General features: G+C 37.2%; 1 protein-coding gene across 10 annotated transcripts in view; it reads left to right on the forward strand.

Annotated features, from left to right (window-relative positions):
- The window catches only part of ZNF385B (zinc finger protein 385B), a 387,675-nt gene that overhangs the window by 149,696 nt on the left and 213,654 nt on the right, over positions 1-24,325 (forward strand). The window contains exon 1 of one of the 10 annotated variants that reach the window (XM_072811292.1): positions 676-758. The exons of the other annotated variants lie outside the window; for them this stretch is intronic. The gene's annotated coding sequence lies outside the window, so the exon portion shown is untranslated. Of the gene's footprint in view, positions 1-675; positions 759-24,325 lie in introns of those variants that run through there. 10 annotated transcript variants of the gene reach the window in all.

Consider the following 24,325-nt stretch of genomic DNA (forward strand, 5'->3'; position numbering starts at 1 on the left):
AATTGAAACTAGATCTCTTTTCCATTGTGCATCATTGCAAATTATCTGATCTCAAGAATAACAGAAACTTACAGAATATATTGCCTTATTTTACCGATAGAATCATCATTGAAAATAATTACAAGTAGATCATATTACCATGAATCAAGCTTTGGACTTACGTGAAGTTCATAAACATCCTCTAACCAAAGTCATTAGTCTGGTGATTCAGTTCTAGTCTCATAGTTCCTCTCGTCCTCTGCCTCCGTCAGGAGGGTGATACATTACCTCTGCATTTTCTCCTTATGCAGTCATCATTGTACTTGGGTCTGTCTGTTGGTGTCTGGGCAGGCAGCAGATGGTACATTCAAGTAGGCATTGAGGGTTTAATGAAGGGAATATTTTCAAAGGTGTGGGCAGGGTTAAGAGAACAAATGGGAGAGAGAGAGAAGGACCAGGAACTAGCAACAGCTGGAATCAATTACTGTCCCTTGACCCTGAAGCAGCAAGGAAAGGGAGCTGTTGCCAGGAGCCAGAGACAGGGGCAGGTACAGAAGAGGGACGACCAGCAGGCAAGGAGCTGCTATTTCCTGGGAAAGGTATGGCCAGTGCGTTGCCACCAGGAAGATGTAAAATCAAAGTCTAGGGTAAAAACGAAGAAGTAAACAAATGCCTGCCTTCCCTCTCTTCTTGCAGTCTAGTCTCTTGCTGGTGGCCAACATTAACTGAACTCAACCAGAAGCCAGAGGACAAGGGAGCCACTGATCTAGTCCACAAAGGTCAGTCTCCCAGGGCACAGAGCAGGGTGGAGAATGGGGAATATTGACTCTGGAAGGGCAGATGGAAAATACCCATTGTGTAGTGCCTTCCTGCCATGGTTGCATAGCCCAACAAGGCTACTTTCCCTTCTCTTGCACCCTGTTTTCCACATTCCTTTCCTTTTGTCTCCCAAGTTCCCTCTCTGGCAGATGTCCCTCTCTGCTCCGCATGGAGGGCTGCTAGTTAGCCCTACTTCTTGCATTTAAGTGATGTTGTCAGTGCTGGGCCCCATTTTTATGGAGCTCCTGGTGCTTTCCAAATCCATCTCCAGGTCTATGAGGGACACATTCTCCAGGGTAGATCTCCCTGGTCACCTGAATCCTTGGTTCTCTGATTTCACTTGGGAAGCCTCTCTTCCTTGTCCTGCCATTGGCAGTCTTCCTCCAGATGCTCCAGAGTTAACAGTTCTACAGGCATTTCCCTCCGATGGCTACCTTCCTAGGAAATCAAGTAGCCCTGTCTTCACAGTGTCTGATATCCTGTGGCATTCTGCCTCCAGGAGCAGCCAAGTGCGTAGTATTTATTACCCAGGAGAAACCACGACTCATTTGGTACAGCCTCAGAGCTCTGGCACTCAGAGAACACAGTCCAGCAACAAGAAGGGTGTTTTTTCTTCCTCTTTCTTTTTGTTTTGTTTTTACTTACTTTCCTTGAATATTCGGGAGAGGGTATATAAAACAGTATTCAGGAAATACCCTTTCCCTTGCCTCCATGAGTTTCCTCATCCTCCCTCAGCTCCTCCAGCAACTTTTCTCTCAAGCCCTCCCCTCCCCCTCCCCCACCTCTAACCCACTTGTCTCCCTTCTTCCTCCTCTTGCCCCTTTCTTTCCTTTCTAGACCATGGAAGTCCCAGACAACATGCCTGGCGGCAGAACCTTTCTCTGAGGCAGAGAAGGGAAAGAAACTGAGTTGGTAGAGACGAGACCGTTCTCAGTAGATAGACGATGAGAAAGGCTGGGTGCATTTCTGCTTGGATAGGGTTTCCTCGCCAGCACGAGGATCATGATGGAGTAAGAACCACAGCACCAAAAGGTATCAAAAGACATTTAAACTTAAAACAACTTGACAGTACGGCATGTGGATTACAGCCTCATGACCAAAGTCATTTCTATCTGTAGTTATTACAATGGCTGCCTTGCACTGCGTGCCTGCCCTGTGCCAGGCATTTTACCAAGGACTTAAATATATTCATCTCTAAACTTCAAACCAAATCTGTAACCTGGTTGGTGTCAACCTTACTTTACAAATGAAGAAATGGAAATGCAGAGCCATGATTTGAACTAATTATGACTCTAAAGCATGTACCCTTTTCATTAACAGTAATAGTGTTAGTATAATAGCTCCCAGCAGTTTGAACAAATACTTTCACCGGTCCTCTTGCCCACTATCATGCAGGCAGCGTTTTTAATCTCTACATAGACCCAGGGAGATAGTAGTGTTGTTAGGATGGGAGTGTTGAATGGATGGGAGTCAGAGAGATGTAGGTACCATGTTGGTCATACAGCTAGTACTCATCAGAATCACAACGTGAACCAGGCCTACTGGACTCCAGATGTGTTATCTTAATCACTGACCTATTCTCCCTTGATGCTTGTTTTATGATAATACATACTAGGAACATAGTGGTATTATTAATATAGTAGCTTATTTTGCAATTTCTAGTAACTCTATATGAGCAGAGGTGGGTATTTCTAAGGGTTGAGAAAGAATCAACACGACAGGACCTGCTGACGTATGGCTTGAAGCAGTGCAGGTCAGTTGGCGGATGCTGGGGTGGAGCAACATAGTCCATGGCAATCATTCTGAAATAGAGTAATTTGGGGTTCATGAGATGAGTCAAGAGAATAGCAAACAGCAACTGACCCTGTGAAACAGAAGCCAAGGAACAGATTATAATAGGCAGGTCCCTCAAGTTGATGTTTACTTGTTAGCCCATTCCTTTTAAGAGTAATCCAGTAAGGGGTGCCTGGGTGGCTCAGTCGGTTAAGTGCCAGACTCCTGTTTTCAGCTCAGGTCTTGATCTCAGGGTTGTGAGTTCAAGCTCAGCATTGGGCCCCCATGCTGGGCATGGAGCCTACTTAAAAAAAAAAAAAAGCATAATCCATTAATAGTTATAATTCCTCAGAGGAATCTCTCTATAGTTTGGGTCATTCCCTTCATAATTGGCTCCCATTTAGTGCAGGACTTACTTCAAGCACTCATGGGAATTCTTGATAGTTCTCAACATGCCAATAATATTGGAGTGGGAAGTGAGAGAAGTATACTTTCAGTTTCAGCTGTACATTATAATGATTCAACAATTCTATGCATTATTCAGTGCTCATCGTGATGATTGTGTGCGCGCTCTCTCTCTCTCTCTCTCTATATATATATATATAATATATACACCACACACCACATTTTCTTTATTCACTTATCTACTGATGGGCATTTTGGCTGCTTTCATAACTTGGCTCTTGCAGATAATGCTGCAATGAACATAGTGGTGTAAATACCTTTTTGAATTAGTGTTTTCATGTTATAGTTTTATGGAAGACAAGTCCTGACACTGAAATTAGCCTATACATTACAAAATGAATAAAATATGATTATGTTTTGATAAAACAATACAAATTTTGGCTTGACTAGTCCGTTACCTCATGAGAGAATTGACAAAAACAATAAGTGAAATAATTCTCAGAAGCCCACAGATGAACTGTTGCATGGACTTCAGGTAATTTCCTAAGATGTATATTTTTTAAACAAAATTTCAATTTTGTTAGATGAAAACTGCTCACTTTTAGCAGGTTAAGATAATTTTTAATGTTTAAATATTATATTTGTTGGGTGATTTCTACCATGACTTCATGGACTGTTTTTCTTTCCAAATTTGGGGGAGGACAAGTTGAGAGGACTGACCCTGTGGGATCAGGGAAAGTTTTCCTAAATCATACACTTAAAATATTGTCCTCTCTACCCTCCTAACATTCACATTCTTTACCTCCTGCTTCTACTGCTGAACTTTTACCCTGAAGAACTTGAAACTCAGAAACACAAGTGTATAAAAGAGCCCTCAGTAGGACCAAATTCTGAGCCTTCCTTTCCCCAAGCCGGTTTCTAATTTGAATCCTGCCTTTTCTAGGCTTTTGGTGTCATTTTTCTTAATTTGTATCTCATCTGATGCACTGTGCCAAGCACTCAGAATACACAAACCACAGAGTACTCCAAAAGCTCACAGAGAGTTTTTTTTTTTTCCTTGAAAAAATGGCTCCCAGTGCAAACTGGTGCAGTCACTGTGGAAAACAACATGGAGATTCCTTAAAAAGTATAAAAAAAAAAAAAAAAAAAAACAAAAACCTACAGTCCAGCCATTTCACTATTAGGTATTTACCCAAGGATACAAAGATACTAATTCAAAGGGATACATGCACCCTGATGTTTATAGCAGCATTATCTACAAATTATGGAAGCAGCCCAAGTGTCCATTGACCGATGAATGGATATAGAAGATGTGTGTGTGTGTGTGTATATGTATGTATATTATATATTATATATATATATAATGGAATATTAGCCATCAAAAGAGAGAAATCTTGCCATTTGCAATGATGTGGATGGAACTAAAGAGTATTCCGCTAAGTGAAATAAGCCAGAAAAAGACAAATACCATGTGCTTTCACTCATATGTTGAATTTATGAAACAGAACATGTAAGCAAAGGGGGAAAAAAGAGGCAATCCAAGAAACAGACTCTTAACTGTAGAAAACAAACTGATGGTCACCAGAGGAGAAGTGGGTGGGGGGATGAGTGAAGTTGGTGGTGGGGATTAAGGGGTGACGAGGACTGGATGTCGTATGGAAGTGTTGTACACCCGAAACTAATATTTCACTGTATGTTAACTATCTGGCATTTAAATAAAAACTTTAAAAAAGTAAAAGTGGCTCCAAGACTACACCTCACTGACACTGTGGCTGTTTGTGAAAAATTCAGACTCCTAGGTTCCAGGGGAGGCCTGTGGAATCCAAACCTTGGCACCTGGGCAGGGAAGGGCCTGTCTTCCTAGAGCCATTGAGAGGAACCCCCACATGAACAGAACTGATGGTAACATGATGAGATGAAGGGAGCAGTCATGTAGGGAATGTGAAGAAGAGCTGGCCTTGACTCCTTTCGGGCTCTTAGAAGGCAGCAGACACAGCCTTCTGCTGGCCTTTGATGCCAGCTGTTGTAGAACATACCTACATGCTGATGGTGTGTGTGGTTCACCCTGGTTATCTGCATTTGGTTTGGAATCTGCTGGACCTATTTCTGACTAACTATAGTTGTTTGCTGTCCAGAAAACATGTAGTGTTTAACATCAGAGGATTAAATGAGGTGTTAGCTCTACAGGCGAAGCCTAGCACTTTACATTGATTCATTTCTAGGTAGCATAAAATGGTGTTGTCCATACAGTCAAGATGACAGCAGTTACTACACTCAAATTATATAGTCCATGAATGCATATTGACTTCCATTTCTCCTTTTGCAAGATTATATAACTGTTGCACTTTTAATTAGGAGGGTGATGATGCTGATACCAAGAAATTCAATGCAATGAACTTTTTATTATTAGAGATAAAAATTAATCCTCAATTCCGTTGGCCTTTTAATTGTTTAACTGTGGAATCAGTCAAATGTGGAGGCTGAAGAAGCACCAAGGGATAATGTAATTGCAACTCTTCAAACAATTGTATCTGTCTGGAGAATGAAGATTGATGATCTGGAAAATAGATCTCATTGTTTCAGTAGTAGAATTACGGGCTTTGCCAGTGGCTATTAAAAGAGATTCTCTGGGAAACTTTTTTACCAAAAGAAAAAAAAAATGATACTTGTGAGATGAAGAAAATTTAATTCAGACACTTTTCATTAAGCAAGGCCAGAAACTCCAATTCCCAAGTTCATAGTTGACGAGAGGCCCCAGAGCAGTAATTATCCATTTTTCAAGTTTCCTGATAGAAAGCTCTTCAATTAGATATAGACAAGGGAAAAATTATGGTAAAAGGAAGGGTATTTTGTCCTTTCTAAAGAGCACTAGGAAAATAGGGAGTCTATAACAATGTTAAGAGATAATTATATTAAATGAGTTGAGCACTTTGAATTATCTTAAAAGATGTTAAATTACTTTCGGTATTGCTATCTCACTTAAAGTGCTTAAGATTTTAATTCAGAAAATAAACTGGCATTCAGTTTTCATTTGTGTTCCCTAAATTTTCAGAGATGGTATGTTGCCTTGGGCAGCCTCAGACATCTCTTGGGGAAATAGGTTATTCTGTGGATGAACTAGGCAGTGTTTTTTTGTTCAAAGTGCCAGTGAATGTTTGAAATGTGATTTGGTACATTTGTCATGCTGTTAGGAAGATTGATTTGTTGTCTCACTTGTTGATTCTATTATGTATGACCATCATTTTTTCCTACTTCCCTCATTCATATATGAGGTAGATATGGATACAGACGATGGACTTGGGGGGAGGCTACGGGCAATCATGGATTAATAGAAGTACGAGGAATTGTCTCCGGTCGTTTTCAACCACATAATGGTAGCACATGAATATTTTATTTTACCATTTAAAAGTGGAGGAAGCTTAGAAGGTGAATTGAAGTGACCTTAGTCTCTTCAGTTTTATTTATAATGTGGTGTTTCTTGTTATGTGCCGCCAAGCAGAGAGTGAAGATGTGACTGTTTACCTCACCAGGGTAAATGGAAGCAGCTCTACAACCATGGTCCACCCACAAGCTGAACTCTGAGTTATGTATCTGTCCAGGGATTATTTCTAATCTGAGCACAGAGATGATACAGAACCTACATTTACAATGAAATAGTCACTGGCATTCTGCATGATTTTTTTTTTTCTGTTAGTGGAGACCACTGCTCATGGACAGTGAATTTAGATGGGAGGTTTCAGAAACCTAGGGCTTGAGAAACAGATTATATGTGCTCATTATTATTACTTGAAGGTTTTAAGGCCCATCTTTTAGAAACTTGAAAAATTATTCTTTCTTATTATATCTCTAACAGTTCTTATTTTAATAAAAATAAGGCAGTGTCCTATGAGAATGGCACTCAAGGATGATGAAGTTAGGGAATCAGGGGGAATTGAAAGCAGATTAAAAAACAAAAACAAAAACAAACAAAAAAAAAAAACAACCCTGGGCCTTAACATGGTTTGTTCAGGATATTCAAGATAAAGTAGCCACATTTTAAAAAGAGATGAACATTAGTGTCTAAATGATAAAGTAATAAATGTGGTTCCATGGTAAACTGCTTCAAACATAAAGACATGAAAAGAGAAGAGAAACTGAACCCCAGCAGCTGCCCCACCATGCTTTCCTACCATTCACAGATAGCTTAACCACTGGTGCTTCCCATCTTGATTATATGTGTGGCTGTGGAGGACATTAAAAAAAAAAAAGCACGAATGAGATGCTTTTATACCTACTATTTGGAAGGTACTTTAGTCCCACTTATTCATTTGGCATTATTGGTCTGTCTTATAAGTCATTAAAAGACATTCAAAAAGAGAAAGATTCTGTATATGGGCTGCTGGATATATACAGCAGGATATATATGCTGGATGGCTGGATCCAAGAAGATGCTCTTCACCCCCCTTAGGGATGATGTTCCTTCCTGATTAGGGTCTCTTAGCCGACAGTATATGCACTCTGGTCTCAGCTATGAACTTCAGGGACCCAAAGTACTGATTCCCCCTCACTGGGGCAGTGGAGTGAATAATACAAATAAATAACAAGATTGGGGACCTCTACCCAAGTGGGGGAGGGCTAGTGTTTTCTTCTTAGGCCAAGGGGGAATAAAAAGTCCGTGAAATTATCACACACCCGAGGGCTGAGAAGATTATACATCGGTGCCATAATCAGTCTAAAGTCTAGTAAATAGGTTTGTTCTGAGACAGAGTTCAACCACCGTGAGAAGGCAAAAAGCCTTTGGAATGTGGTAAATGAACACGGAAACTATTCTGAGATTTGGGATGAGAACATAAGGCATCAGAAGTAAGATATCAAAGAGATCCCTTCTTAAAATAAAAGGTGGTTACTTTGTAGTTACAACAAGAACAGTAGGAAATGGAAAGAAACCCAGAGAAAGTCACACAGATCCGACAAATCACGGTAGCCCTGCACTTGGAAATGGGAAGCAGGGAGAGCATCAAATAAAACAGGGCAGAAATTCAGAAATTATGTTCTGAACCTGCTTAAAGGGAGTAGGGTCACAAAAGGGGGAAGAAGATGGGGAAGTGGATACTATAATAGGCAAAGTCAGGTCCTGCTGATGCAGGAAAAATGTGTCAAAAAGAACTGTTCCTGCTGTCACTGAAGTATTAAAAAGTCACAGGAGCCTCAGCATAATGTCTTCTTTTGTTTGACCCCGTCACATGCCTACATATCCTTCCACAGCCTCACAGATGAAAGGTGGCTGGTTGAGGACAGAATTTGAATATTATTTGTTTTGTCTGGCCAAATATCATCTTACCAGTTCATTTACACTGCTGCTTGTAATGGCTCCAAAGTGAATATGAATATGCCACAGGTAATTTAATATTTTTTTTTTACTATTTGACATTTATGCTACTGTAAGTTTTTACTATTATAAATTATACTACAGCAAATAGCCTTGTAGGCAGATCTTTGTCATTAGTTGTTTCCTTTGAAAGATTGCTATAAAGTGAGTACAGGGCCTTAGAAATTGCCCTTTTTAGGCTGTTAAGACTGCTTGCCGAACTTTCGTCCGTAGAATTTGTACCAGTGTATACCACCACCACCACCAACGAAACACCAACCAGTTCCCCCGTTTGAGGGTGAGACGCCTCGCACATCATCAGTTTTATAAACCTCTGAATTATGTTTCTCTAGTAGTGCAGATAATGTCAATTAGGTCGTATGAGCTCTTTTTCCTGGTACCCGCTGTGATCAAAGGTATGTAATTTTAAAATACCTGGTGGAAGTTAGAGCTGCATTCTATAGTGATCAAAGAATACTTAAGCTATCCAGAGTGATCATACTCATTATTTTACTAGCACAGTGTTCTAACCTATTTCTGTAACTGAGGTCTAAAATATTCCTTTCATCCTCCTAATTTGGATAACCACTCGAAAGGAAACTAATAATTCTTCCTTCCTCTAAAACTAGAAAAATCAACTGGAGAACTTCAGAATATACGGTCCCTGGACAACTCAGTCCTATTACTATAGTCTAATTTTAAAAGAGCGCCCAAAACAGAATCCACATTTGAAATAGATTGCTGTAGTTAAGAAGGTATGAAGCACAGTTCACACACATTACTTGGTGTGGAGAAATCTATATAAAAAACTGGAAAGTGTTGTCCTTATGTAATTGACCTCTATAAATGCATTTATTTTTAAGAGGTTTAGGAGAAAATGGCAATGGCAGTTTTCAAGACTCAGAGTGGGTTTGGTCAGAATCAAATAAAAAACTCAGCTATTTGAATCAGGATCATTTATTTTAGCTACATATTATTTTAAATGGCTACATGGATAGTATAAACAGCAACAATCTAGAGATCAGGAATAAAAGTCTTAGATTGAACTCTGTCACTTTCTAGATGTGTGAACTTAGGGAACAAAATCTGAGTCTCAGTTTATACATCTATTTTTTAAAAATAACCCTCTTATTGCCTGTTGTCTCTCAAACGGTTGTTACAAATAATCGAGATAAATGGATGTGAAAATCTGCAAACTGCTATATACTTGTAATGCTGCTTGCTACTTTTAATAACTATAACCATGTATTTTTCCTCAAGACCTTGAGATCTTAGATTTAAATATTTAACATGCAAATGTGAAAAATAGGGTAGGGATGGATAAAAGAAGAAAATCGATAAAAGATGGATATTCCAAATAAAATGTTTTGAAATAGAACACAGCTCAGAAAAGTTCATAAATCATAAGTATTTGCCTTAATTAATTATAATGAAGTTATTACACCTAAGTAGCTACTTATTGAGGTTAAGAAATAGAACATTACTAGCAACCCAGAAGGCCTCCTTGTGACGCACCTTAAGCTAAAGACTACTGCCCTCCTTCCCGAAGATAACCAACATCCTAAATCAAATTTCATACTTCCTTTTTGCTTGTTTTTTAATATTATAAATGGAGTTTTACAATATGTATTTTTGTATTGAGTTTCTTTTGAGATGTTGTATAGAGCTGTATTTGTTACCCTTATTACTGAATAGTATTCCATATTCCAGATATACCATAATTATCTATTGAGAAATGTGAGTTGTTTCTAGTTTGAAATTATTACAAATAAATACATATATCCAACATAATATATACTTCCTATATATATATCGCCACACGTATGTACACACACACACACACACACACACACATCCTAGGTGTAGAATTACTTGATCCAAAGGTATACATATGTTCTGCAATGAGATTTCTTCAAAAGGTTTTCCAGATTGAAAAATTCATAGTTTTCCTATGAAAACTATGAGAGTCCTAGTTTTCCCACATCCTCGCCAACACTTGGTACTGTCAAATTTTTTTTTTTTTATTTTAGTCACTTTCATGGGACTATCGTGGCATCTTATTTTGGTTTTAATTTGTGTTTCCCTGATTACTATTGAGATTGAGAGCCTTTTAATAATTTCATAAAAATTTGAATACCTCCTTTTATAAAGTACCTATTTAAGTCTTGCCTATTTTCTATTGGTTTGTCTATATTTTTTTAATGTTGTGTAGAAGTTGTTTATTCTGAATATGAGTCCTTTGTCAGATTTATGAATTGCAAATATCTCACAGTCTGTGGGTTGGCTTTTTAATTTCTTAATGGTGTTACTGTAATAAGTGGAAGACCCTAATTTCACACAATCCAGTTTGTTAATCTCTTCTTTTGTGGTCAAGACTTTTTATTTATATTTAAATTATCCTTGCCTACCACAAGGACGTGAATATATTCTTCTTTAGAGTGTTACAGAAATTTTGTTTGGCCTTTCATATCTAGAGCTACAGGTCATCTAGGATTAAGTTTTATGTATGGTGTGAAGTGGGGTTTGGGACTCAGCGTTGGTTTGTTTGTTTGTTTTTTCCCTCATGTGCAATACAGTGCCTTTATTTAAAAGGCAGGGCTTTCCCCCACTGTTCTGCTACCAAAAATTCAGTGTCTATATATGTATTGGATTATCATAACTATTTGTTTCATTGTTATATTTGTTTAACCCGATACCAATACCATACTGACTTAATTACTATGACTTTATAGTAAGTGTTGTGATGTACTTGTGCTCTTCCTCCCACCTTTTTTAATCTAAGTTTGTCTAATCTATTCTTTGTCCATTGTATTTCCATATAAATTTTAGAATAAAATCATCTGATAAAAAAGAAAATTTCTGAAATTATTATAGATTGCATAAAACTTATAGGTCAATTTGAGAGATATGACATCTTTACAATATTGAGTTTCTCCAGTCTACTAGTGTGGTATCCCCAGGTTATTTGGGTTTTCATTTTTTTGGGGGGGGATTTCATTTTAATAATGTTTTATAGTTTTCTGTACAGAGGTCTTGCGTATCATTCTTGAAATTTATTCCTAGGTATTTGATGTTTAAGCTGTTGTGCATAGTTTAATTCTTTTAATTTCATTTTCCAACTGTTTTTATAGACAGTTTAGTTGATATTATTGACTTTTTATTTAACATCCTTGCTAAACTGGCTTTATATATTTATTTGTCTGAAATCCTTGAGATTTTTATACATACACTGATCACATCATCAGCTAATAATTACAGCTTCATATTTTTTTTTTTTTTTTTTTTTTTTTTTTTTTTTTTTTTTTTTTTTTTTTTTTTTTTTTTTTTTTTACAGCTTCATATTTTTGTTCCCAGTCTTAGAACATTGTTTTTTCTTTTCCTTGTCTCATTGCTTTAGGTAGAATTTTCGATATGGTATTAATTAGAAGTATAAAGTACATTTTTGTCTCACTGCCAATCTCAAAGAGAATTTTTTCCATTTTTAACCACTAATTATGAGATCTACCTTAGGAATTTTGTAGATAACCTTTTTCATACCCCCTCCCACATTTATTGAGGTGTAGAGGTATTTGGCAAATAAAAATTGTATATATTTGGGATGCCTGGGTAGCTCAGTGGTTGAGCATCTGCCTTTGGCTCAGGGAGTGATCCTGGGGTCCCAAGATCGAGTCCCACATTAGGCTCCCTGCATGGAGCCTGCTTCTCCCTCTGCCTATGTCTCCACCTCTCTCTCTATGTGTCTCTCATGAATAAATAAGATCTTTTTAAAGATTATATATATTTAAGGTATATGATGTAATGGTTTGATATGCATACACATTATGAAATGATGACCACAATTATTTTATTAACACATCCATCATCTCTCATAGTTAGCTTTTTTGTTATAGTGGTGCAGGTGAGAACACAACAAATTTCAAGGATACAATACAGTATTACTAACTAGACTCACTTTTAATCCCCCCAAAATCTTATAACTGAAAACTTAAAACTGAAAGTTTGTAGCCTTTGACCAATATCTCCCTATTTTCCCCACACCACCCTCTCTTAATCACCACTCTGTCCTCTGGTTCTATGAGTTCAACTTTTTTAGATACCACCTATAAATTAGGTCATATAGTGTTTGTCTTTCTCTGCCTTATTTCACTTAACATTAATGTTCCCTGGGAATGTCCATGTTGTCACAGAAATTTCCTTCTTTGTAGAGATGAATGATATTCCATATATATATTTTTTTCTTTATCCATGGATATGTGGAGATATATATCACATTTTCTTTATCCATTCATCCTTTGGCAGGCACATAAGGTTGTTTCTATAACTCAGCTATTGTGAATAATGTGGCAATGAACATGAGAGTGCAAATATCTCTTTGAGATATTGATTTCATTTCCTTTGGATATATCCCCAGCAATGGGATCGCTGAATCATATAGTAAGTTTTATTTTTAATTTTCTATGAGACCTTCCTATACTGTTTTCCATAATGGTTGTACCAATTTACATCCCCACCAACAGTCTACATAGGTTCCCTTTTCTCACACTATTGTCAACACTTGTTATCTTTTGTCTTTTTGATATCTCATTGTGGTTTTGATAGGCATTTCCCTAATGATTAGTAATGTTGAGTTCCTTTGCATCTACCTGTTGGCCGTTTGTATGTTTGCTTTGGAAAAATGTCTATTCAGCTCCTTTACTCATTTTTAAATCAGGTGGGTTTTTTGCTATTGAGTACTATGAATTTCTTATACCTTTTGGATAGCAACCCCATATCAGATATTTGGTTTGCAAATATTTTCTCCCATTTCATAGATTGCCTTTTCATCTTGTTGATCATTTCCTTTGCTGCGTAGGAGATTTTTGGTTTGATATAGTACCACTTGTTTATTTTTGCTTTTGGTGTCACCCAAAAAATCGCTTCCAAGAACAACATCAAGGAGTTCTTTCCCTGTGTTTTCTTTTAGGAGTTTTACAGTTTTAGGTCTTACATTTAAGTATTTAATCGATTTTGAGTTAATTTTTGTATATGGTGTAAGATAATGATACAGTTTCATTCTTTTGCATGTGAACATCCAGTTTTCCCAATACATTTATTGGAGAGATTGCTCTTTTCTTGTTGTGTATTCTTGACATCTTTGTCATAGATTATTTGACTCTATATATTTGAGTTTATTTCTGGGCTCTTTGTTCTGTTTCATTGGTCTACTTATCTGTTTTTGTGCAGGTACCATACTATTTTAATTAAAGATAACTTTTTTCAAATTAAGGAAATTTCATTTTATTGATAGTTTACTAAGATCTTTTGATCAATAATAGAGTTTTATTTTTTTAAATACTTCTTCTACACTTGTTGAGATGGTTGCATGATTTTCTCCTGTTAAAATGGTAAGAATTAGATTGATTTTAGAATCCTTAACCAACTTTGCATTCCTAGAATAATAAGCACAACTTTTTTATCAAAAGTAAATGGAATAAATTTAAAATTATTCCAAAGTTAAAAGATTTAAAAAAAAAAAGAAATGAGAAATGAGGTAGAGCCATTTCTTATCAGCCAGGATTAATTATAATCAAAATTCACTGTAAACAAAATTAAGGCAAAATAAAGAGAAATCAGGAATCAGGCTTAGATTTATAGGATATCCAAAAGCAGTAATAAGAAATATACACTGTCAAGACAGAAGTTCAAAATCAATTGGTAAGCCATGATTAATGCTGGATACATAAGGAAATGTAAGAACAAATTTTGTTTCAACAAGTACAAGAAGATACTTCTAATCTGGCAAACTCAGTAAGAAGACTGAGTTCCTTATTCTCTGTCAGCAACAGTGAGAAACCCTGTCCTAACTTGACCCTGGCTCACAGACATCCTTGGATTGGTTTCTGGCTTTTCTTCAGGCACAGGGCACGGTTTCAGATAATCATTCTGAGCTTCTAGCAAACTTTTAAGCCTTCTTCAATTTCATTTCTTGTTAGCAGTTGCTGCTGTTGTTATTATTATTGTTTCAGCAAAGAAGAACCGCAGAATGGCTTATAGGAGATTCTTATTCTCTAGACTCTTGGAGAGTTATTGTTTCAAGTTGAGTCATCTCCCACCCGCAAAGATTTCCACTCAGTTATGCATTCAAAAGTGCTACTGAATACAGGAATGTTTAACCAATAGGTGCTTAAATTGATCCTATAATGGCCCATTAATGCCCACAGGTGTAAACATGCAGAAGTTATTAGTAAGCATCTTTGGGGGCAAAACACATTGCTGCGTTGCTTTTAATCATTTATTGGATTGTCCCTCTCTGTCCCTCTCTCTTCCATTCTCCTTTTCTGTCTCTCCCTTCTTCACTCTCTCCCTCCTTTCTTTCTTTTACTTCCCCTTCCTAGCAGATATGTGAGCACCTGTTAACTGTAGCAAAGCATTGGGAATACAAGGAAGTGGAAAGCATATTTCCAAGCCTTAAGTAATTTATCATCTAGTTGTGGGGGCATAGGGTAAATTCAAATTAATAAATATTTATATACAAATGCTGTCAAAGTTCAAAATTAGGTGGAAATGTATAGACAATAAGTCCTAGTTCAATATAAGGAAAAATCTCTGTGGAAGTTAAGAGTTCCTAAACAAACAAACAAAAAAGCCACCCATAACCTGAACTACATGAAGACTGTATATAAATGAGAATCCTAGGGGTGCCTGGGTGACTCCCTTGGTTCAGCATCTGCCTTTGGCTCAGGTCATGATCCCTGGGTCCTGGGATTGATCCCCACATCAGGCTCCCTGCTCATCGGGGGGTGGGGGGCTGCTTCTCCCTCTCCCTCTGCCCCTTATCCCTCCCCTGTTTCGTCTCCCCACTGCTCGTGTCTGTGCACTCGCTCGCTCACTGTCTCTCTTTCTCAATAAATAAAATCTTTAAAAAATAAAGTAGTTTGCAAAGGCATGTATCAGTTGGGATTAAATTCATCTACAATGACAGGAAAACAAAACAAAACAGTGGCTTAAGAAAAATAGAAATGCTTTTCTTGCTCATGTAAACATATTTTGTTGATCATCCATGCTTGGTGTGGTATTCCATGGTGTCAGGGAACCAGGCTTCCACTCTCTTTTACTCTGACATCCGTATCATGTGGCTTGCACCTCCACATCCTGTGCTGCTTCTTGGGCATGTCATTACATCTACTTCCCAGGCATCAGGAAGAAAGAAGTCAGGTGGCTTCCTCTCCCTTTAAGGAAATACCCAGAAGTTTCACTTGGCCTTAATTTTATCTCATGGCTGCTCCTAGCTGCAAGAGAAACTGGAAAATGTAGACTTTATTCCAGGTAGCTGTGTATTTATAGTCCTAGGCACAGGAATATAGGCATGAGGAGTGCAGCATAAGCATGAGGAGAAGGAGGGACTGAAACAGATGCTTTTTGTATCTCAGGTATCTAACACCGGAAAAGAATCTGCCCACGAGTGGAGGAGTGTATATATTTATTGCTGTTAAAAGAAAACACTAATAAGACTTAATTTGACTTCAACTATGAAACTGCTGATTGTTGTTTCCTTTTTTGCTTATGGCTTCTTGGTAGAAAAAAAAACAAAAACCAAACTGTCCATACTGTGGGATATTAATTTTGAACTCTTTCTAGGTTCGTTCCAGTGATATGTATCTGGTTAGACAATTGCAGAATGCAACAATTGAGCATACTTTACTGAGAAGAATACGTCTTGAACTAAAATTTCAGAAAATAAAGCAATTTTTTAAAAATCTCAAACTGCAATTTAGAAGGTCCTATGAACTGAAGTGGAAAAAATGAATCTCATTGGGTCAGTCCATCTGGATTTTGTTTGACTAGAAGAGAGGCTTAACAGATAAATTAAGGTACCAAGCACACTGTGGATTGCTCCCCATTTGCAGTAATAGGCCTGGCTCAGCTCTTCCCCCATTCAACTTTTATCCAAGTCACATGTAGGCAATTAGTAGATTTTCTGTTCAAATAAAAATGTTTATTTGCTTTTCTAATTTACCATTGTGACACTGGAACTCTGATTGAAAGCATTTTAACTTTTATAGTAAACAGTAAAAAATCCTCATAAAGCTCTCACAAAACTTCAGGAGTTAAGATCTATTCCTTATGAATGTCTGCATTGTGATATTTGTGTTGCCAATTATTTTATCTAGAATCGTTCCCTTAACTCCATTTCCTGTTTTTTTTTCAAGAGCACTTTGCAGAGGACATGTTTTTAATAGGCTATAATCATCACATGGGCAACAGGGATCTTGGCAAGTAGCTATTAACAGTATAGACAGAAACTTGGAGTGTGATGGTTTTAGACTTCCTGAGCTTCTTGATGCTATTTTAACGCACTAAGAGTATAAACTAAAATTAGATCCTGCTGACTGTTACCAGAGTGAAGTGCGTGCCTCTTTTGCAGACAATGCTAGATTTAGTCGCTATGTATTTCTGTCAAGCTGGGAGTGCAGTTTACAGCTCTCATCCCTTCTAAGCATTTAGTAACTCTACGTGCGTACTTAATAATTGCTCTGAATTGCACCTGTTTATTTAAATTTTGTTGTCCCTAAAGCAGTTACTGACACTGTGTTGTTTTTCTTACGGATCATAACATTATCTTCATAAACCTGACATTATACTTATGCTTGTAATTTCTGATAGGAAGTCTGTGTTACTCCCTGAGTATTTCTCCAGACCACAGTTTCTCAGCCTGGTACTATGGCATTTGGGGTCAGACAGTTCTTTGTTATGAGGGGCTATCCTGTATGTGCATTGTAGGAGCATAGCAGCACCCCTGGCCTCTATGCGTTAGATGCCAATAGCCCTTCCCTCTAGCCCAGTTGTAACAACCAAAAATGTCTTATTTGAATGCCACCTGTGGAGCAAAATCACCCTCAGTTGAAGACAACTGCTCTGATCTGTCCACCGCTCACCATCTCCTTCACTCCAGTCCTAGTCTGGGCTGCTGTCATCTCTCAGCAAACCACTGCAAGAATTTTCTGCTCCATCGCCCTGCATACGCCCCAGCTGCTCTCCAGTTCATTCTCCACGTTGTAGCCAGAGTGCTTTCCAAAACCGAGACCTCGTCATGTTGCTCCCAGTGACCTAGGACAAAGATAGAACTCTTAAAAATAGCCTCTAGCATTCATCCTAGTTGGACCTGGAGTATGCCTTGGCTTCATCTCAACCCAATTTCTCTTGCCAGTTCAGGCTTTTCTGTGTGCCCTTCCTCCTCCTGCTGTTGCCTTGCTCTACGCTTCTCTGTCCACCTGACCAGCTTGCACTCACTCTTCAGGTCTGGCTGCAGTCTAGCTTCATGCTGCCAGGGTATTCTTATCTGATGACTAAGGACCAAGTCAGATTGACCTGCTATAGTTAATTCTAGGCCAATTGGACTAATGTCAATCACCCAAAAGCCAGTTTACCAAGGAGCCAAATTACTAAACTTAGTCACTAAAATACAGATTTAAGAAACTGTTGTTTTTCGTTTTTATGATTTATAGTTTCCTACTATTAGTTTCACATGGGTTGGGTTTAGAGAGCTATGAGGGCTGTAAAGAATCAGTATTTGTGGATTCTGGGGTCTTCAGACTCTCTCTCTGTCCCTATGAGCCCTTTCAGTTCAGATTTGCCTCCCTGGGACTAGCAGACCAGCCCACCAGTGTGCTGGCCTGTGTCTCCATCTTTCCTCAAGTAGGCAGTTGGAGTCAGAATTGAATTAAACATTTCTTAAACTGCAGTCACGACAACACATTAAAAGTGGAAATCTTCCAAATCTAGGAAAGTATCCCATAAAATCTGTATTGCTTCAAAGTTTGTAAGTAAAGAAACAAAATTTGGTGAAATGTTGAAATTAATAAATTCACTGTTTCTTATTTGGGATTATAATGAACAGTTTCTAAAATTTCTAAAAATTGACAAAATCGGTAATGACTTTAAAAAGGTTAAATAAGTTTCAGCATCAAGCAAATATCTCCAGTAGGAAATTTGGGTTATATTTATAAGATGAATGTATCTACAGTAAGACCAGACTAACTTGTTGCCTCTTAACTTTTGACAAACTAAATATTCTTTAAAAGGGTTTTAAGGGACACCTGGGTGGCTCAGCCAGTTGAGCATCAGACTCGATTTTAGCTCAGGTCACCATCTCCAGGTTGTGGAATCATGCGTGGCCTGTGTTAGCTACAAGCTCCGGTATGAAGTCTGCTCATCCCTCGACCTCCCCCTTCTTCCCCCGCCTCCCAACACTCTCACACTGTTCTCTCTCTCCCATAAATCAAATAAATAAATTAATTAATATCTTTTTAAAAAAGGCTTTTAGGATCAATGTATTTGTTGACTATAGTCAAGAAGAATATGTCATAGTTGCCTGGTTGCAGTTCTACATTTGTTTGATGATTACTCCAGTAATTATCTGTGTACCTCACTCAGTTGTAGACTCCATGAGAGCAGGAACTGTGCCCAGTTTTGCTCAGTGATTATTCACAGAGCATATCATGGTATCAGGTGCAGAGCAGATACCCATTCAAATGTTGTTGAATAAATAGATATGTTACTTTTAAAAATGCAGTATTAGCCTCCTAGTATGTAATAGTGGCATTGCCAATAGTTCCTAGCCTTAAGAAAGCTGTTAATAATTCCCAACCTAAGTCTGTAAAAACGTTAAAAAGATAGAACAGACTTAGATGTAGCATTTATTGAAACACTGTGCTTTTTCTAAGATCAAGATATTTTGCTCAGTCTTTTGGTAGTACACTAAACAAGATTTCATTTTTCAGATAGAAGTCTGTGTGGTTTTAAGTTGCATAAAAAGAAAATGTGTAAATTTTATTTAATACCATATTCAAATGAAATAGCATGGCTTTTTATCAAATTTAAGTAATATGGCATGAGAGTGTTTTAAAATCAATGTTATAAAACAATATCTTCAAATAAAACTAGAACACGAATATTAACTCTGGATAGTAAAGATTCCAGGTAATCATTGGCAGTGATGTTAATATGGTTAGAGTTGGCTTTAATCTATGGTTACTCAGAGTGAATATTCTAGGCCCTCAAAAGGGGGATAAAGAAAAGGGTAGGTAAGAGAAGGATATAGCAGGGGGACTTAAAGGAAAAATTGCCTTTTCAATTCTATTCGGGGTCTTATTTCAAAATTTTTATTATTCCAAACACATGTTCCCAAGTTCCCTCTGTATTTGACCTCCATATAGAATGTAAATGCCACTCATTTGAATCATTTAATGACCATTATATGATCCACAACCCACAGTCTTTCAAATATTTCAGGTGTATTTTATATTTTTGTATTTAATAATTCTAAGAGATCAGTGAAAAAGTTTAAAGTATGCTGTTTGTGTCTTTCTCTTGTTCATGGTGGTTTATTTCTTTGTGTATTTTGTAATTTCAGATTCTTAGCTCATGTTTTACTGGGATTTCTCTCAGGGAATTCTGTAACACTTGGATTGAAGGTGCACTCATCTAGAAAAAAATCTTTTAGCTTCTTCTAGGTGCTCTGGGATAGAACCAACCCTGGACCATATCTGTTATTTTTCTTGTTTGGGGTTTCCTGGACCAGACATGTAGTGAATATCTAAATTCTGAGCCATTCAAGGATAGGACTATGGTTATAAACTCCAAGAAAGCTACCCTCTGTCCTCAATTTTTGGCCAAAACAGTCAATTTTCCTTGCTTTCCCTTTTACTAGTGAGCAGGCTTTTTGCAGGTTTGCTCTTCAAAGGACTTGGCTTTGAGTTTCATTTTCAACTCCCTACCTGGTGAAGAAGCAAAGCCTTGATTTCAGCTCCCATTCAGTAGTTAGAGAACACATGATACTAGGATAACATGCTGGCAAATGCCCTCAGGGCAGTCATGGCAATAGTATCATCTTACAAAACTGGCTTTCCATTACTGGCCTTTGAAAACTTTCCTTGATTTCTTTCTAAATCTCCTATGCATCTAAAAGGATTCTTAACATAATTTTATCCATTTTGCAATGGAAGGGATTTTTTTTAGAATATTTGCTCAATTCATTATATTGATGGAAATAGAATGCAACAATGATTCTATATTTAAAGAGATACTTCTTTTAAGGAAAAAAAAAAAAGGCCAATTGGCCTTCCATCTTTCCCTTCCTTCCTTTTTTTATCCGTTGGTCCTTTCCTTTCTTCCTTCTTCGTTCCCTTACATCTATCTATACAAGATAATTGATCATTTAAATAAAATTTAGAGCTACTCTAGGAAGGAAAAGGAAATTTATAGTTATATAGCTTCCTTTAGTATACAAATGATATTCAATTAACAGGAGAGAGCAAAGCTATTTTTTTTTCCTGAACTTTGGGGTTTTTAAATGATTATAGCATCAGATTAAATGACATTAAATACAGCCATCATTTATTGATTACCTAGCACATACTTGAAACTGTGCTATATAGATACAAATAGATTGAAATACAGTGCCTTTAAGCTCTACCAGAAGGAAAACAGAAGGAAGGCATAGATATCATGGAGTTATGGGTGGCCCTTAAATTTAATAATTTCCAGGATCCCTGGGTGGAGCAGCAGTGTAGCGCCTGCCTTTGGCCCAGGGCGCGATCCTGAAGACCCGGGATCGAATCCCACGTCGGGCTCCCAGTGCATGGAGCCTCCTTCTCCCTCTGCCTGTGTCTCTGCCTCTCTCTCTCTCTCTCTCTCTCTGTGTGACTATCATAAATAAATAAAAAAATTTTTTAAAAAATTTAATAATTTCCATTTAATACAAACTTCACTTGTGCAATGCTTAGATGCCCCAAAACTTTAGGAATCAGACTTTCAGGCACAGAATAGGTTTTGTTTTTGTTTTATTTTTTTAATATGGATAGTCAAGGAGGATTTGAGCTGTCACCTGAAGAAGCTGTTCATGTGTGTGCAAGTTCTGATAAAGAGTGATTAGCCCCTGAGGAATGAGGATGCCAGCAAACAGACACATTTACCCTACCTCAGGATGTACGTGCCTCTGTTCAGCCTTCAAATGCTTGACCTTAGAACATGTTTTCGGGAACCTGTTAACTACGTTTTAAGAATAAATTAAAAATATATCTTATACAAGGCTTTTGAATCATCATCCATGGTGCAAGCCAATCAGAGAATGCCTAAGAGAAATAGTATTTTCTAGGTGAACTTAAAAAGACACAGCAAAAGTTTATTATACTAGGTGAAAGGAAGAGCATGAGAAAAGGCAAGGATACTTGAAACTTCTTGGTGTGTTCAGAGAACTTTAAGTAACTATCTCAAATATATGTGGTTTATGTATTTGAAAGCACTTTCCTATGGTAGTGGTAGGTAACATTTGCTGAACATTTGTGGTGCATCAGACACGGTTGCACATGCTTTACGTATAATAATATTTAGTTCTGGCAACAATTGTTTGAGGTGGGTCCTATTATTATCCCATTTTATAAATGGTCAAATTTTTAAAATAACTTTCCTAGAGTTATAGGGTTATAAGTGGGCAAGGAACGACTCAGATCTGGGTGTTCTGACCCCAGAACCCATACTCTTAACCTTTATGTTCTGTAGCTCACACAATGAAGGCTGATTTATCTTGAAGGATTTAATCAAAAATTCTCATTCTTGAGAAAGCTCAATAAATGGAGAAAGATAATTTTCTCCCCTATAGACTGTAGGTACCATAAAAATTGACTTATTGTTATTTACCTTATTTGAATAAATATTATTCTTCTCCAAGAAAAAAAAATGCATGATAGAAGGGACACCTTTTCAGTGGTATGTTGGACAGGTTTTGCAAGAGCTGATTATTAAATTTTCAGGAATTTTGCAAGCCGGTTATTAAACATAGTGTTGTTGAAAATTAAATTGTATAAATGTATGTTAAAGGAATTATATTTAAAACAAAGGTGATAAGTATTCAAAACCCATTACTTCCTAATTATTTATAATTTATTATTATCTATGCTTTTGAGGTTTTCTATGCCAATTTTATATATACATGTTTGTGTGGAAATACTACGTAATGGTGTGTCACTGAGCTCTACATTCAGTAATGCCCATCAGTTTGGTATCTTGAAGTTAGAATCATATTTATACTATGATTTGGTAAACACTACAAATCAGGGCTTTCTCCCCTGGGAGCTGGCTGTTCAACATTTACCACAGTACCCCCTTTATTCTTTCTTTAAAATATTTTGCCTTAAGCTGATTCTCAGGAGGGCTCTTTATTACACAGAGAGTTCAAATTGTATAGCAGAGACCTCTGGTGTCTAAATTATATTAGTGCTACAACATTTAAGAAAGGGAATTTGGAAATGTTCATCAGTTTCTCATTAATATACCTAATTATTTCAGAAAATCGATAATCCATCTTCATTTTAATAACCACCAAAAGAAATCCTATCTTTCATGAACCTCAGTGAACTGACACTTTTTGGTTTAAGAAATTCAAATTCATCACTCCAGAATAACAATGTGTTTTATCTTCTCCTTCAATTTGCTGAAAGTAGGAGCTACTAGATCGTACAGGAAAAAGTCAAGATCCCTAGATTTTGCTCCTGTTTGAACTACTAAACAGCCAGGTGACTTGGGCTTGGTGCTCTTGCCTCTCTGAGCTTTAATACCACCTTTGCACGTCTTTAGATTTACTAATGACTGGTCCCACCCAAACCCATTAAATCCGTGGAGGTGGAACCCAGGTGGGAGTATCCTTTGAAATATTCTTGAGATGATTCTAACATTCAACTGATTTGAAAACTACTGGTCAGAATATTTACGTAGAGGGGTGGTCAGCCTCTGGTTAAGGGCTCCAGTTGCAGGACCAGAACTGCTTTCAAATCCTCATTCTTCAACTTCCTGGCTGTATAGCCTCAGATAAGTTACATACTGTCTCCACGGGTCAGTTTCCTGATGTATAATTTTAGAATAACAATACTACATTAGTGAATGCAGGCAAACATTTAGAGAAGGATCTAGCACTGAAGCGTTTGTTCCTAGTATTATTACCACTAAGGCACTCTCTTGGTAGTTCTACATGTCATCTCCATATTTGGTAACTTAGAGCCATTTATGTACTTGAAGGCCACATCTTAATGTCCTTTTTGCTATACTTTTTGTCTTTCCTACTGTTTTCTAGCCTTTAATCATTTGGATGTTTCTTCTTTCAACCGTCCCCCATTTTTTTACCTTTTTCCCTTAGGTTGGAAAACCCCAGCGTTAAGTGCTTCAGATGGCTCAAAGCCATAGCTGAATGATATCTGCATTGTCATTGTAATAGATCTTTCTAATTAAAGCCTTTATATTGACTGAGATTGATATTTTCTTTACATTATAAAGAATAAAGCCTTCTTTCTGGTATATGAGGTGGCAGCAATAAAATTTTTGTAGACTCTGTTCCCGGTAGCCCAGTAGGAGCAAAACAAACACAGAAGCAGAAGAGAAATCTGTTTGCTACAGGAACTGTGTGATAAACAAGTAGCAAAAATACTTCAATCAAATCTTTAAAAGCAAAACAAAGGAGAAAATATTTTCTCATCCATTCAGTTTGAGGAGGATCGATGACTAATTAGACGAAGAATAAAGGAGAAAGTCCTTTTGTACTTTAGGTACAAAATTTATTGGGAAAAATAGCCAGAAAGCACTTTGATAAAGGAGAATGTCGGGGCCATGGCAAACCAGAAGACTGCTACTTATAAGTTTCTCTGAGTGCCTGTTTTCTAACACCTATGATAGAGAACAGCAAAGAGATGAAAAAAGCAGATATTATGAGCAACACCAAAAACTGTTTGAAACTTGAAAATTGGAAAAGATTAATTCAGTACTATGGTCTTTAGTAACCCTCCTATAATTTTATATTTAGAAGGTTGTAAAAATTAACGTATTAAATGCCACTAAGTCAAAAACAAGCCCTGCAAACATGCATTGTATTCTGTTTTAATTACAAAATGGAATTGCCTAAGGCCAAAAGTTGTAGTACATGCTCAGCACAAGGTTACTAGTGAATGTTAAGACCACAGGCTAAAATTTTTCCTG

This window comes from Canis lupus, chromosome 34, assembly GCF_048164855.1.
Source record: "Canis lupus baileyi chromosome 34, mCanLup2.hap1, whole genome shotgun sequence".
Classification (NCBI taxonomy): domain Eukaryota; kingdom Metazoa; phylum Chordata; class Mammalia; order Carnivora; family Canidae; genus Canis; species Canis lupus.